This window comes from Volvox carteri (assembly GCF_000143455.1).
Source record: "Volvox carteri f. nagariensis unplaced genomic scaffold VOLCAscaffold_19, whole genome shotgun sequence".
NCBI lineage: Eukaryota > Viridiplantae > Chlorophyta > Chlorophyceae > Chlamydomonadales > Volvocaceae > Volvox > Volvox carteri.
The window spans coordinates 453,373-466,380 of NW_003307562.1; positions in this window are offsets into that span (position 1 = coordinate 453,373).

A 13,008-nucleotide genomic window follows, 5' to 3' on the forward strand; every position below is an offset into this window, starting at 1 on the left:
CACGTACACGCACCTTTCCGCCGATCGTCGCCAGCTCGCGCCAGCGCTGCTCGTACGACAAGAGGCAGACCACTGTACGACCGCAGCAAGTCCAGGACACGGCCGACGCCCGGCTCTGTCGACCACGCCTCCACGCGCGCCGCCGCAGTTGCCGCCGCCCGCGACTCTTCCGCCGCCTCCAGGAGGGCGGCCAAACAGGCCGAGTAGGTTTCGGAGCTTCCTTGAAGCAACGTGAAGAGCTGCTGCACCGTCTGCTCCAGCGCCGCCGCGGTGTACGGCGACCAGCGGGCGTCGTCGGCGGCACCGTCCTGTATGGACATACATACTATGTCGTGCTATACATACTCTGTTACACTGCATCCTAAGGCACGCATCACCCTCAGTGCCAGTGCACGACCGCATACCCCCCACACCAACATGCATGTTAAGAGCTTTTCAACCCCCCACGCGCGCACAAACATATATACAGACATTCGATTCTCCACAAGCATGTATTCTTGTACAAGTCTAATTTCCCGCGTACATGCCCATATCTGTCACAGGGTTCGTATGAAATGCGCACTCAGTTACATACTCATATAAAATCGAAGACGTGCGCCAAGTCCCTACATCACACGACGCCGCCCTTCCTCTTCACACGCACACATGCTCGTCATACAGTGCAGCAACGACCCACATACATATGGACGTACATGTATGCATACATGTATGCATACGCAACGACCCACATACATACGCACCTGGACCACCGCCATCAGCACCTGGAAGAACAAAACCGCGGGAGCTGCGGGCTCATCATTCCCCCCCTCATTACTGCCGCTATTCTCCCCTTGTTGCTGCTGCTGCTGCAGCTGTTGATGCTGCTGCAATGGCTGTTGCTGCAATGGCTGTTGCTCTTGTTGTTCTAGCTGTTTCTGTTTCAGCAGCTCCCGGTATCCAGATACCCACCGGTCTAGCGCCGGCGCCGCCAGCGGGTACAAGTCACGACACACCGCCGCCAGCGACAGCTTCTCCAGTTCCGCTGGCGGTGCCGCCGCCCTCGCCGCAACAGCACCAAAGTCGCCACGCGGCAAAGACGACGACGACGGCCTCGGCGGCGGCGGCGGTGGCAACGGGTGCAGCGGCAGAGGATGTAGCAGCACATGTACCCACAGCAGTAGCAGCTGTAACGGGTCGCCGTCATGGAAGACATTCACGCCGCAGCAGACCTGGAACGCACGCAGTAGCGCCGTAATTCGTACGGCAACAGCGCCGAGGGGCAACAGCGCGCGCGCGTGGGCGACGCAGCGACGCGTGACTAGCTTCTCGATGATCTGGGGTTCAGTCGTAATGGGGCGAGGCGGCGGCGGCAGGGCCACACCAATGCCGTCGGCCCCGTCGCCGCCGCAGTAGCAGCAGCGGGAGAAGTTCCCCTCTCTTAACAAGCCACCTCCGCCGTCTCCGCTACCGCTGCTGCCGCCGCCGCCGCCATCGTCCTGGAGCTGAGCCAGATCGGGTGCTGCTTCCGAAGGGCCGCCACCGCCGCCGCCGCCGCCGCCATCAGACCTATCCTCATAATCGACGCCGCCGCCGCCGCAGTAGCAGCAGCTGTTTTCATCATCCGCTGTAGCCACCAGCGCCCCGGTGGACTTGCTGCGGGGTTGACGGCGGCGGCGGGGCTGTAGCAGCAATGAGGCGCAGATCCGCCAGCCTCGCAGCACGGTAGTAGCCAGCTGGGGATCATCAACACCGTACACGGCTTCCATGGCCAAGCGTAAGGTCGACCAAGTGTCTTCATCCCCCGCGAGGCTGCCGAGTTCCGCGGCGGATCTGTGCGGTAATGATCATTATCGTGAGCTTCTTCGGAAGGAAACATAGGAATTCAGTATTTATTTGTTGTTTCTATCGGTAGATCGAGAGCTAGACAGGCTATGTAATAAGCATTAATGCTTAATATTAATGAATTGGTCCGCGCGGGCGGCAGCTGCGCGAGCGGAAATAACGAGGGCCGATTTGTTTAATAAGCAAATTGTTTGGCAGGAGTTGTGTACTAAATCAAACTCAATAATGTTTACGTGTGAAAGCATACCTTTTGCTTGGGGATTCGACCAAATTGAGCAGGAATTCTAGCAAAGCCTTGACTGCCGCGCGAAGCGCTGGGATGCAGTCAGTATCTGCAGCCGAACATCGTAACACACGACCAGCAAGGATTTCTGAGTAAGCGGAAAAAAGGAGAATATCCCGACTACCTACGCGCAAAGCAGCAGGGCGCATCGCCTGAATGATTGTCGTTGCATGATGTATACATATGAATCCGACGTGGCCCGCCGACCGCGTTACACCTTACATCAGGCCATGAAAACGTTCAATCGCCAGCGGCTCAGGGCGCACCTCCGGCCATGCATGTTTCCGCGCCTGCAAGCACAACGTGCGCCAGCAGCCCCAGTCCCTCCACCAGGTTACTCTCGGCGACTGATTGAGCGTCCTTAAGGTCCTGCGCAAGTTGAGCCGCAAGCCCCGCCGCTGTTGCAGCGCCCTCCTGCTGCGCATGCTGCGCGATAAAATAAAGGTCGCTGGAATTCATTATCACGCTCACTTAAGCTTTGGAACTATCGCCTCAGCCGGCTTACGGCTCGGCTGCTAGCTGTTAACAGCTGCTAGCTGGTTCCAAACAGGGGAAGCTCAGGGCGCTCTGGGCAAACGGCAAGACGAGACTCTGGCTTGCGTAGCCCCTTACTACGCCGCAGTAAGAACAAGCAGAGATCCCTGATAAGAAGTAGATAGCTATGAGAAGTCTTAGTGATCGGTGTGTCACCGCGACCTACTAACTAACTGACAAGCCGACAGGATACCGGTCAGAACCTAACTTAAAACCTCTAGTCGTTTCCCTAGCTCCTTCCGCACCTAAGTAGCAATTAGCGTTCTTTGCCAGCTGGAAAAGCATGTATGGCCTGCTGACGAACAGTCCGGCTATCCGTCCGTCAGCAGGCCATACATGCTCGTACAAACAATTCCCAGGAGGCAAAAACCCTAATTGCTACTTAGATAACGACACTCAGGAACGAGTCGTTTCCCAACAACGACAAGCAAGCAACCTGCCTCTTTTGTTTCGTGACTGCCTAATCTATCTTAATCACGAATCTTGACTATTATGTTGCGCTGGTCATACGTGGCGCGTGATAGGGAAACGAGCTGCTAATTCACGCAGCGTGGCTTTCATTTGCTTCCAATGATGGCCGTATGTCAATGTCGGCATGCCGCCTAGCTACATGCGTGTGTGTACAGCACTCCACCGTCGGAGGCAGGGCCATGGCCACTCTGGCAAGGAATCAGATTAGCAAGCAACAGCAAGCAAGGGTAATCATCATTTACAGGCTTGGCAGCTCACTCGTTCTCCAAATGAGCAGGTTAGCATCATCCGTCTCGTCTACAGCAGGCCTAGGCGCCAAAACGTGTGTGGATGCCTGCCTGATGTACAACTGGGCGCTTCGCGCTGGGGCCCCGCCCCAAAAAACGTGTATCCTCCTCATCGCACATACGTGTGTACCGCTACATTTATAACGATCATGACATAACTGAAACTACTGGCCGGGGATGCTCCGTAACCCGGCCCATTGGGAAACCACTGAAGCGCTACTCTATTGAGGCGGGGCGTACCACCGTATGCGTGTATTGTGTGTGTGTGTGTTACATGGTTGGGGTGCGTGACCCCATACCTGTAAGACTACCCATACGAGCCGAGGGCCCAAGGGCAATACTACAACGCCTAAAAGCCACGGAGAAAAAGGAAAAAACACCGCACATCAGCCCAGACTAACGTCCAAAGGGGGTAATTGAGTTTCGGTGAGCCCACATACGTTCCAACATCCTCGCCAGACGTGCGGGTTCCCATTGCATGGCCTCCAACATACTCTGTTGATGATCGAATCCCTCTTCAGCACGAATATCATTATAGGCTGGGCATTCCAATAACACGTGTTTTTCATCCTCAATTCGGCTATTAGGACCACAACAGTGGCAAAACCGCTGCCCCCTGGGGACATGGTACTTGCCCCTTCGTGCTCTGTTCGCCTCCAAAGCCCAGCAACATAAACGAAACTGCATTAGCTTACGATGTGCTAAACGAGGAATGAAAACCTTAGCATGTGTTGGCCACATGACGGCTGCGGCTCCCGAAAAGGGCAGCCCCATCCAGTGCTTATACTTCGCCATTTGCACTCCCGGTTGCTTCCCATCTGATGGGTACTCCTCTGGCAAGACAGTCAGACGCGTATGGTCCCAGCCGCTCATCAAACGCTCTCTTAGTGCCGTTATTATCGCTCCTTCTGGTAGAGGTCTACTCAACAACCAGTCAACACGCTCCTTTACCCCCACGACTTCTTGCGGTATTCCGCTCCAAATGTTGCACTCCAAGAAGGAAAACAGTCGTAACATTGAGATTCCCCAACCCTCCCATTCCGGGTTGGTCAGGGCATCGGTTATCTCCTGCCGTAAAACTGCATGAGCAATGGATCCCACTTGCTTTTGAAGGCGGTTCCAGAAACGGAGGATCTGCTTCACCATGTAATATTGTAAGGGGAGTTCAGCCAGCTCCGCGTACAACAGCCTGTGGGATGGCCGTATGCGTGTATGATGTGTGGGACAGTGGGGCATATCTCCACCCGTGGCCGCTACCTGGCGAGACCCTGCCTTCTCCGGTATTTCGGGGCACCCTCATCTAGTCACCCTAGTCAACTTCTCAGTGGATCGTCACGTTCCGCACTGACCACCGGCATCCAACGGAATCTGCCGGATCGACGGCGGCTCAACTCCATTCCTGGTCAGCTCGCAAGTTAACTTTATCCCAGGTCACCAAGGTCCATCGACTAGGGGCACTATACCTTCCACCATCGGAAGGATTTTCGACCTTGACAGGTCTCGATCCCGGGATCTCCCAGGGGCATTGTATTTGTGTGTGTTACATGGTTGGGGGTGCGTGAACCCATACCTGTAAAACTACCCATACGAGCCGAAGGCCCAAGTCTGCGTGTATGTAACAGAATAATGCTCGAATGCTAGGCTGTCATTACCCATAATTCTGTCGGTCGCAAATGGCACGCGTAAGTACATCAACAGCTAGCTATAGCTATAGCTAGCTGGCTGACATCTGGGTGCTTTGACACACTCACCCTTCTGCAGGCGCACACGGTTACATACCCTTCGGGCAACATGTATGTGCGGATGGAAGCAAACACACCTCGCCTTGCAAACTGCAACGACAAACCAATGAGAGACGAAAGTTAGGTGCGTGTGCACGCACATTATCCATCTCTCACGCACATGAGGGGAAAAATACATATAAACCTTAAAGAAAGCCAATACCCACGAATCTTACATTTTGAACGTCTATACAGCAATCATAAACCGAACCCGCTGAACGAGCCCCGCGATCTGTGATCATGACTACTGCGATAGCCGAAGTACCGATACATACCCCATGGCCATGTATTTATGTCTGTACTAGCACTGTACCATGAATGAGCATCATATGGTTACTATTCATGAAGGGCTCCTTGCCGCGCACTGCTGCTGTCTACCTATGAGCGGAAAAAATGAACGCACAAGGCTGCTGAAATGAAGGTATGAATGAAGCTCGCTCACTCGCTCGCTCTACATACTGCAACATGTACAGTAGTGCGTGCATAAAGACTGCATCCAGCGGCGGCTGCGTCATCTACGACTCTATTTACCTACATACAAGGACGTAATGGTGGCATGCATGCATTCCATGCAGCAGGTATGTACGATTGACACCATGATTTAGCTAGCGTCCAGAAGCAGCAATCAGCAATCAGGCAGAATAATGCGAGTGGACACATACATACATACATACATATGTGTTTGATGGGTCCATCTCAACAGGCTATTCGCCAGATAGGTTATCCACTCATCATGCATATCGGCACAACGAACGAACGGACCTAGGCCTGCATGCACGGACCAAGTGCACATCCAGTCATGTGTGGGGTATGAAGTGCACATACCCCACACCCCAACCGTATTCAGTGCACATCCAGTCTTTCCACATTAAGGAAACCAACACTCACAGAACAGCAACTACCTTGCTAGCTAGCTAGCTAGCTAGATAGCTAGCACATATGTACATTTAGCAGGGTTATTGTGGTACGGATGGACTTAGGAAAACCAGCAGAAAAAGAGCGCATGCACGCCTGCCCACTACTTCTTGATTGCACATACACGCACACAAATTACAATACCCATGGACGATATCGGCTACTCTATGTGGTCACATACAGCAACCGATATCGATATCGTCCATTCGCATACACACGTAATCCATTTGCCGGATCGACGTATGCATGCACACACCCACTTTCTATCTTCGGCCTGCATTATTTTTCGTGTAGGAACAGATGCCCTCCTTCGGCGTCAACGGAATCGCCACATTCTTCGTACATGCATATGCCGGTCCGGTACCGTCCACATAAAATGTATTGAACCCCTTGCAATCTGGGTCAGCTTCACAACGGCTGATGGCATCAGTTTGGCTAATCTGTCCGCAGTAAATGTCGTCTCCGTAATGATCCTGGTCCGCTGCCAAAGTGTAACCGGGGACCTGAACACAGGCTGCATAAGGTATGCACACATACAAAGAGATGCAAAAATTACACACGCAGAGCCCGAGGGGGGGGGTAATGAGGTCTATTTCGCTTGCTGCGCCGCCTGTAAAAGTTTTGATCGCCGATAGGCCACACCCTCGTACAATAGGTCGGGACGGTCCCGACCTATTGTACGAGGGTGTGGCTACAGGTGATCAAAAATTTGCAGATGGCCTCGTTTGGCTTGTGTAGCAAAGATTAGGTAAGGATGGAACAGCGGATTGGCCCTAGCCACTGCGCTGTCGGCTTCCGCATTATTATCAAAAGCTGCTGCTGATACCAACGTCGTCGGGTATAATGCATATGCATTATTCTCAAGTGGAAACTGGCCAGCTATTCATCCCCGCGCAGACATGGGTCGTTGCTTGGTTGGCCATTCATGGTATTTGGGCAGCAGAAGCATGTGCTAGATATGGAAACAAAACAAGGGCACGGATGTATATACAGCATCGAATTCAGCTTAGATAGATAGATAGATAGATAGATAGATAGATAGATAGATAGATAGATAGATAGATAGATAGATAGATGGATAGATAGATGGATAGATAGATGGATAGATAGATAGATAGATAGATAGATAGATAGATAGATAGATAGATAGATAGATAGATAGATAGATAGATAGATAGATAGATAGATAGATAGATAGATAGATAGATAGATAGATAGATAGATAGATAGATAGATAGATAGATAGATAGATAGATAGATAGATAGATAGATAGATAGATAGATAGATAGATAGATAGATAGATAGACAGCGTAGACTATTAGACTGCTACTACAGACGGCTGCACTACGTCTGTAAAGTAAATGATCGTCTATAGATTGCACCTTGATGGTGTAATAGAATGGACGGTCCCTATCTATCTGATACACCGGGATACAAGCGATAGAAGATTAGACGTACTGCCAGACCTCTGTGTTGCGACACAGGAAAATACACGATCGTGTACTTTTTGGTGATGCATTCATGGCCAGGATACTTAACATACATACATACGGCTGATGTGTACAGCACCATACGTACGCATTGACCAAAAGCAAGCGCACATGTATAGCATGCCGCCGTCCGGAAGCACGATACGTGTATAAATAGACAATTGCCAAGATAGGAACTTAGATTTACAAGATTTACTTAGACATACATCATGCACCGCGAAGCATGTATCATATTTTGTCTTACAGTAACGTTACACGTATCCGTTCTGGCGGCCGTTCATTATCGATTGTACACACACGCTTACTGGTGTTGACTTTTGTGTAGTAGCAGAAGCCCGGTGCGTCAATGTCCGGTTTGGCCACACGCTTGATGCATGCCGCCTTGGAGCCGTCGTCTGCGGTGTAGGTGACGAACGATAGACAGTTGGACCTCTCGGAACATCTGGTGGCGGCTGTCTTCGCACTCATCCCCCTGCATGCTAGATCGTCGCCAGGGTGGTCGGCCCCGGTCGTCAGCGTGTAGCCAGGGATGATGTCACAATCTGCGTGTGGCAAGCAACCACGCACCAAACACAAAAGGCTATAACTATGAACAAAGCGACGGAACAGGCTGCTGCAGTGAAGTAGATAGATATCGGCGGTCATGAAGACGCCACTTGCACGGTTGAGTGGATCCTCGAGGGTTGTGTCAGTTGGTAAATTGCAGATTTTATGCGTGCATGTAAAGTTAAAAGTAAAATTTACGCCAGGACCGAAACCTTGGATGTATTAAGAAGGGGCCAGCGATGAAATAAAGGGTTGGGGGTCAGTATTGGTCATCACTAGGATTTTGTTCTTGGCGTTTACGACTGCGGCCCCTATCCGTACTGCCACTCTCCATCCCTAAACCGTCCACTGGCATATGTACGTGCGTTTGGATGTTCATCCAACCCACCCGCAAGCCAGGCCCTAATTCCAGGTGCCATCATCAAGCGCACACATCGAGCTGAGTACCGTGGGACAAGGTCATCATTATTTAACAGGGACCGAATTCGCTGAACGGTGAAAATTTCACTTGCTTTCTGAGACATTAGAACCCGCGGGTTCTAATGTCGGTTCGGCCGACACGGATTAAACCCATGACCTTGCAGTACGTAACCCATTTCCTTTAAAAAACGATTTTCAACCGGCGACCCGTGTTTATATGTTAACTTGTATACTGTGCTCAACATACGTAACATGTCGGCATCAACTTGAATGCCCGTAAGCATGGCTGGATGGATGATAACAACATATCAACCATCTCTAGCAACCCATTCAGGCAAATACCATTATATCCACAACATTCTAGACGGACGAAACCTTGCTGTCACATATATGCTCGGCTATAACCAAGAGCCCCGGCGGGAACTTTTTTTTAACTGGAGTTTGGCATGCATATGCATGCCTGTAGTCAAGCGTGGGGCTGTATGTTCATACAGTACGCAGATTGCGATACTGTATTGCAATAAGTAATTGCACACGTGCGCGCGCATAATTGAAGTCTTCATTGTGGTCAAGAACATGCGATGCAATAATCAGGCATATGAATGCATCGCACCGACCAGCACCCACTTACCTGTGGTATGTTTTGTGTATAAACAGACACCTTGCGCCTGGGTAACTGGCTCGGACTTCTCTTTTATGCAACCACTGCTAAAGCCCTCATCGCTTAGGGATGTAGTGAAGGCGCTGCACTTGTCATCGCTGTTGCAGCGGCTAACGGCTGTCTCAACGCCGATCTGGTTTTCACACCAACCGTGGTCATCGCCACCATCAGCCACGTCCGTATCAGCAGCAACCGTGTACCCCAAAACGTGTGGGCAATCTGCATGGATGAGGAAACAGCCATCCAGCAGGATATTAGGCTTCGTTGCCATCGTGGTGCAGTAGCAACGTACACAACAGGCCATGCATCTCCACGAACGGAAGAACGTACTACGTACGCATGCGCGCGCGCACGTGCACGTGCTAGTAGCATTATTATTGGGAACTGCCGGTCAAGTTGCACCTGACCGCGTCTGTAAAATGTTGCTTCGTCTATAAATTGTGCCCTGGTACAACACATAGCCTATCCCTGAGGGACGAAACCGATCTAATACACCAGGGTTTGTATGATCTATAGATAGGACATAAGCTTGTTACACTTGGACATGTTGACAAATAAATGCGGTACATACAGGCCCTAGCTAAATCGCAATGCCTTAGCATGCGTGCGTGGATGCTCACCGGTTGTGGTCCTTTTGGTGTAGAAGCAAACGCCTGACCCAGAGCTCACAGGCCCAGATGCCGTCTTAGTGCAACTGTTGGTAACGCCGTTGTCACCGTCGATCCAAACATTAAATGCCTTGCACTCGGGGTCGTTGGAGCAAGCTTTGGCAGCGATCCCCATGCTGACCTGGTCACACTGGATGTCGTCACCATAGTGGTCTACATCAGCGGTCACCTCGTAGCCAGAGACCTCCAAGCAGGCCGGCGACTCTGTGGATGAATTCAGCAGAAATGTACTGATCTTGTATGCAGCGATTGGTGATAGCGTAATTTTACCATAAGTCAAGGATATATACAGCAAGGGATATGTAACGCGAAAAGGAGCGATTCCTGCTGCTTGCATTTACCAGGTACCTACTCTCGCCGCCCTTTTTATACACCACCCGCAGATGAGTCCTTTGTGTGTGCTGAGGGGTTCCAAAGGGACCAGCAGCCCGCTTGTGGTCGCGCCGTCACACACGCTGTCGTTATGGGAGACCAGGCATGTCAGGCTCAGCCTTCTCAAGCCCAGGCGCGAGCGAGCGGGACAGAGCTCAGCGGCCTTACTCGGCACCACAGCATACTAATGACAATTGACCGTCCGCTGGGGCCCCCGCCTTTGCGGGCGGCTCCCACACTTGTGACGGGAACTTGCACTTGTAACTTTTGTAGACCCCATGCTTATTACATACCCGTTAATATCTAGAAATGTATGAGAGGGGCGCGGGACAGTATGGATCCAAATGACAATATGGAAGATGGTCTTTCCCAGCGTGATCTATTTCTTGGTCCTGTCTATTAGACGATGACTGTATCTATAGACGATCAAAAATATTACCGACGTGTCTCTATGTGTACGTATGTGTATGTGTGTGTATGTATGTGTATGTGTGTATGTATGTGTATGTGTGTATGTATGTGTATGTGTGTATGTGTATGTGTGTATGTGTATGTGTATGTGTGTATGTGTATGTGTGTATGTGTGTATGTGTATGTGTGTATGTGTATGTGTGTATGTGTATGTGTGTATGTATGCGTGTATGTGTGTACGTATGTGTATGTGCATATGTATGCGTGTATGTGTGTACATGTGCGCGGTTGCATGTGTGTGTACATCTGCGTGTATGTGTGTGTATGATGTGTGGGACAGGGGGCCATATCTTCACCCGTGGCAGCTACCCTGCGAAACCCTGCCTCCCCCGGTATTTCGGGGCACCCTCATCTGGTCACCCTAGTCAAGCTCTCAGTAGATCGCTCAGGTTCCGCACCCATCACCGGCATCCAACGGAATTGGCCGGATCGACAGCGGCTCAACTCCATTCCTGGTCAGCTCGCAAGATCACTTTATCCCAGGTCACCACCGTCCATCGACTAGGGACGCTATACCCTCCACCACCGGAAGGATTTGCGGCTCTGACAGACCCTGACAAGTCTGGATCCCGGGATCTCCCGGGGGTTATGGTCCGTGCCTTACCAGTAGTGACCATAAAACTTTTATAGACCTGTTCGAGCCATCAGCACCTCATGAGATGCTGATCAGCTGATGCCGATTCACCCGGAAACAGGATAACGCAGGTCTAGCAATAATCTACGAATCCTCCTAACAGCATAACCCATCTTACATGGTCTGACATCGAGCAAGGGCAAAGTCAGACCCTCCCACCTAGACTGGGTGCAATGGCTAACTGGCTAGGGTGGAATGCACCAATGTAATACCAGGCAAAGAGTACTCAGGGAGATGCCAAGGGACCTGAACCCTCCTTACAACCTCCGTGCATCATTCCGGCTACACTGACATGTCAGTGTCGCTGGAATGACGCACGTCGACAGTAAGACGGAGGAGATTGCACGGTTTGCCACTCATTACTAACTTACTGCTTGGAGTGGCGTCAGAATTACTGCCACCATCATCCAGTTTTGTGTAGTAGCAGATGCCTGGATATGTGCTGACGGGTTCCGCCGTTGTCTTCCTGCAGGTTCCGGAGGTGCCATCGTCATTGTACCAGATATTAAAAGCCTTGCACTCCGAGCTCTCCGTGCAGGCGTGGGCACTGGTACCCATGCTGCTCTCTTCGCAAGTGATGTCGTCACCGTAGTGATCAACATCAGCCGTTACTGCGTAGCCAGAATACTCAATGCATGGTGTCGACTGGGAATCTGCGGTGGACAAAATCAAACAAGCGGCACGACGGCACGACGTACGGTTCGATAGATTGCTCAATTGGTATGAAACAACGCCACTTGCGCTGCCGACTCGCTGTAAATAGGTTGCAAGTCGCGTTATATGCATTTGTGTACATTGCCAACGATAGCAGCTAGTGCTTTGCTACTTGTACAAATGTATGCTCTAGAGCTCGGGAATGACGTGGTCGTGGATGTGGTTATATGGTTTCTTTCTGCCATAAAACTGGTCATGTTGCCTCATGAACATTCATGAGGGGCCATGCTGCCGTGAATGACCACAGTGGCATTGTGTAGTATGCGGCATAGTCATGGCCATGGCGGTCGCCGCCAATTCATACACCCAAGCCACAGCCGTGAAGAATAATCTGCTCAGTTTTATGCCATCGTGTGTCTATCTGCATGATGGAAACTTAATGGTGGAGATATCTTTATTATTAGTTATCTCGCAGATGCTTCACTGCTTGCCTATTACCTGCGCCATCGACAAGCTTGGTGTAGAAGCAAATGCCCTCAACAAATTCTACAGGTCCTGCCAACCGCTTGGTGCATCCCCATACATGCCCATCGTCGTTAATGAAAGAGTTGAATGCCACGCATTCAGAGCAGCCAGAGCAGGCGGCAGCGGTGGCTTCCAGATCCCTGGGTGTGCACTCGATGTCACCTCCATAGTGATCTACATTGCCAGCCACCGTGTAGCCTTCCATCGAGGTGCATGGGGCAGCCGACTCTGCGTACAAAGCGTACAAACCATTGGCAATAATGATTTAGGGGCGCAGGGGAGCTGCAGGTGTTGCGAGTCCTGTTTTTGTGAAGGAAGCAGAAAGTACCATATTGGCACAGAATTACTACTGCTGTATGCTGTATTCTGCACTGTATGTGCATTTGCTCGTGTGGTCCAGCAGATAGATATAGCATAAAAGGAGGGATGTCGTTGTAGCGGGGGGATCTCCACTGCTGGCCAAACCATCCATGG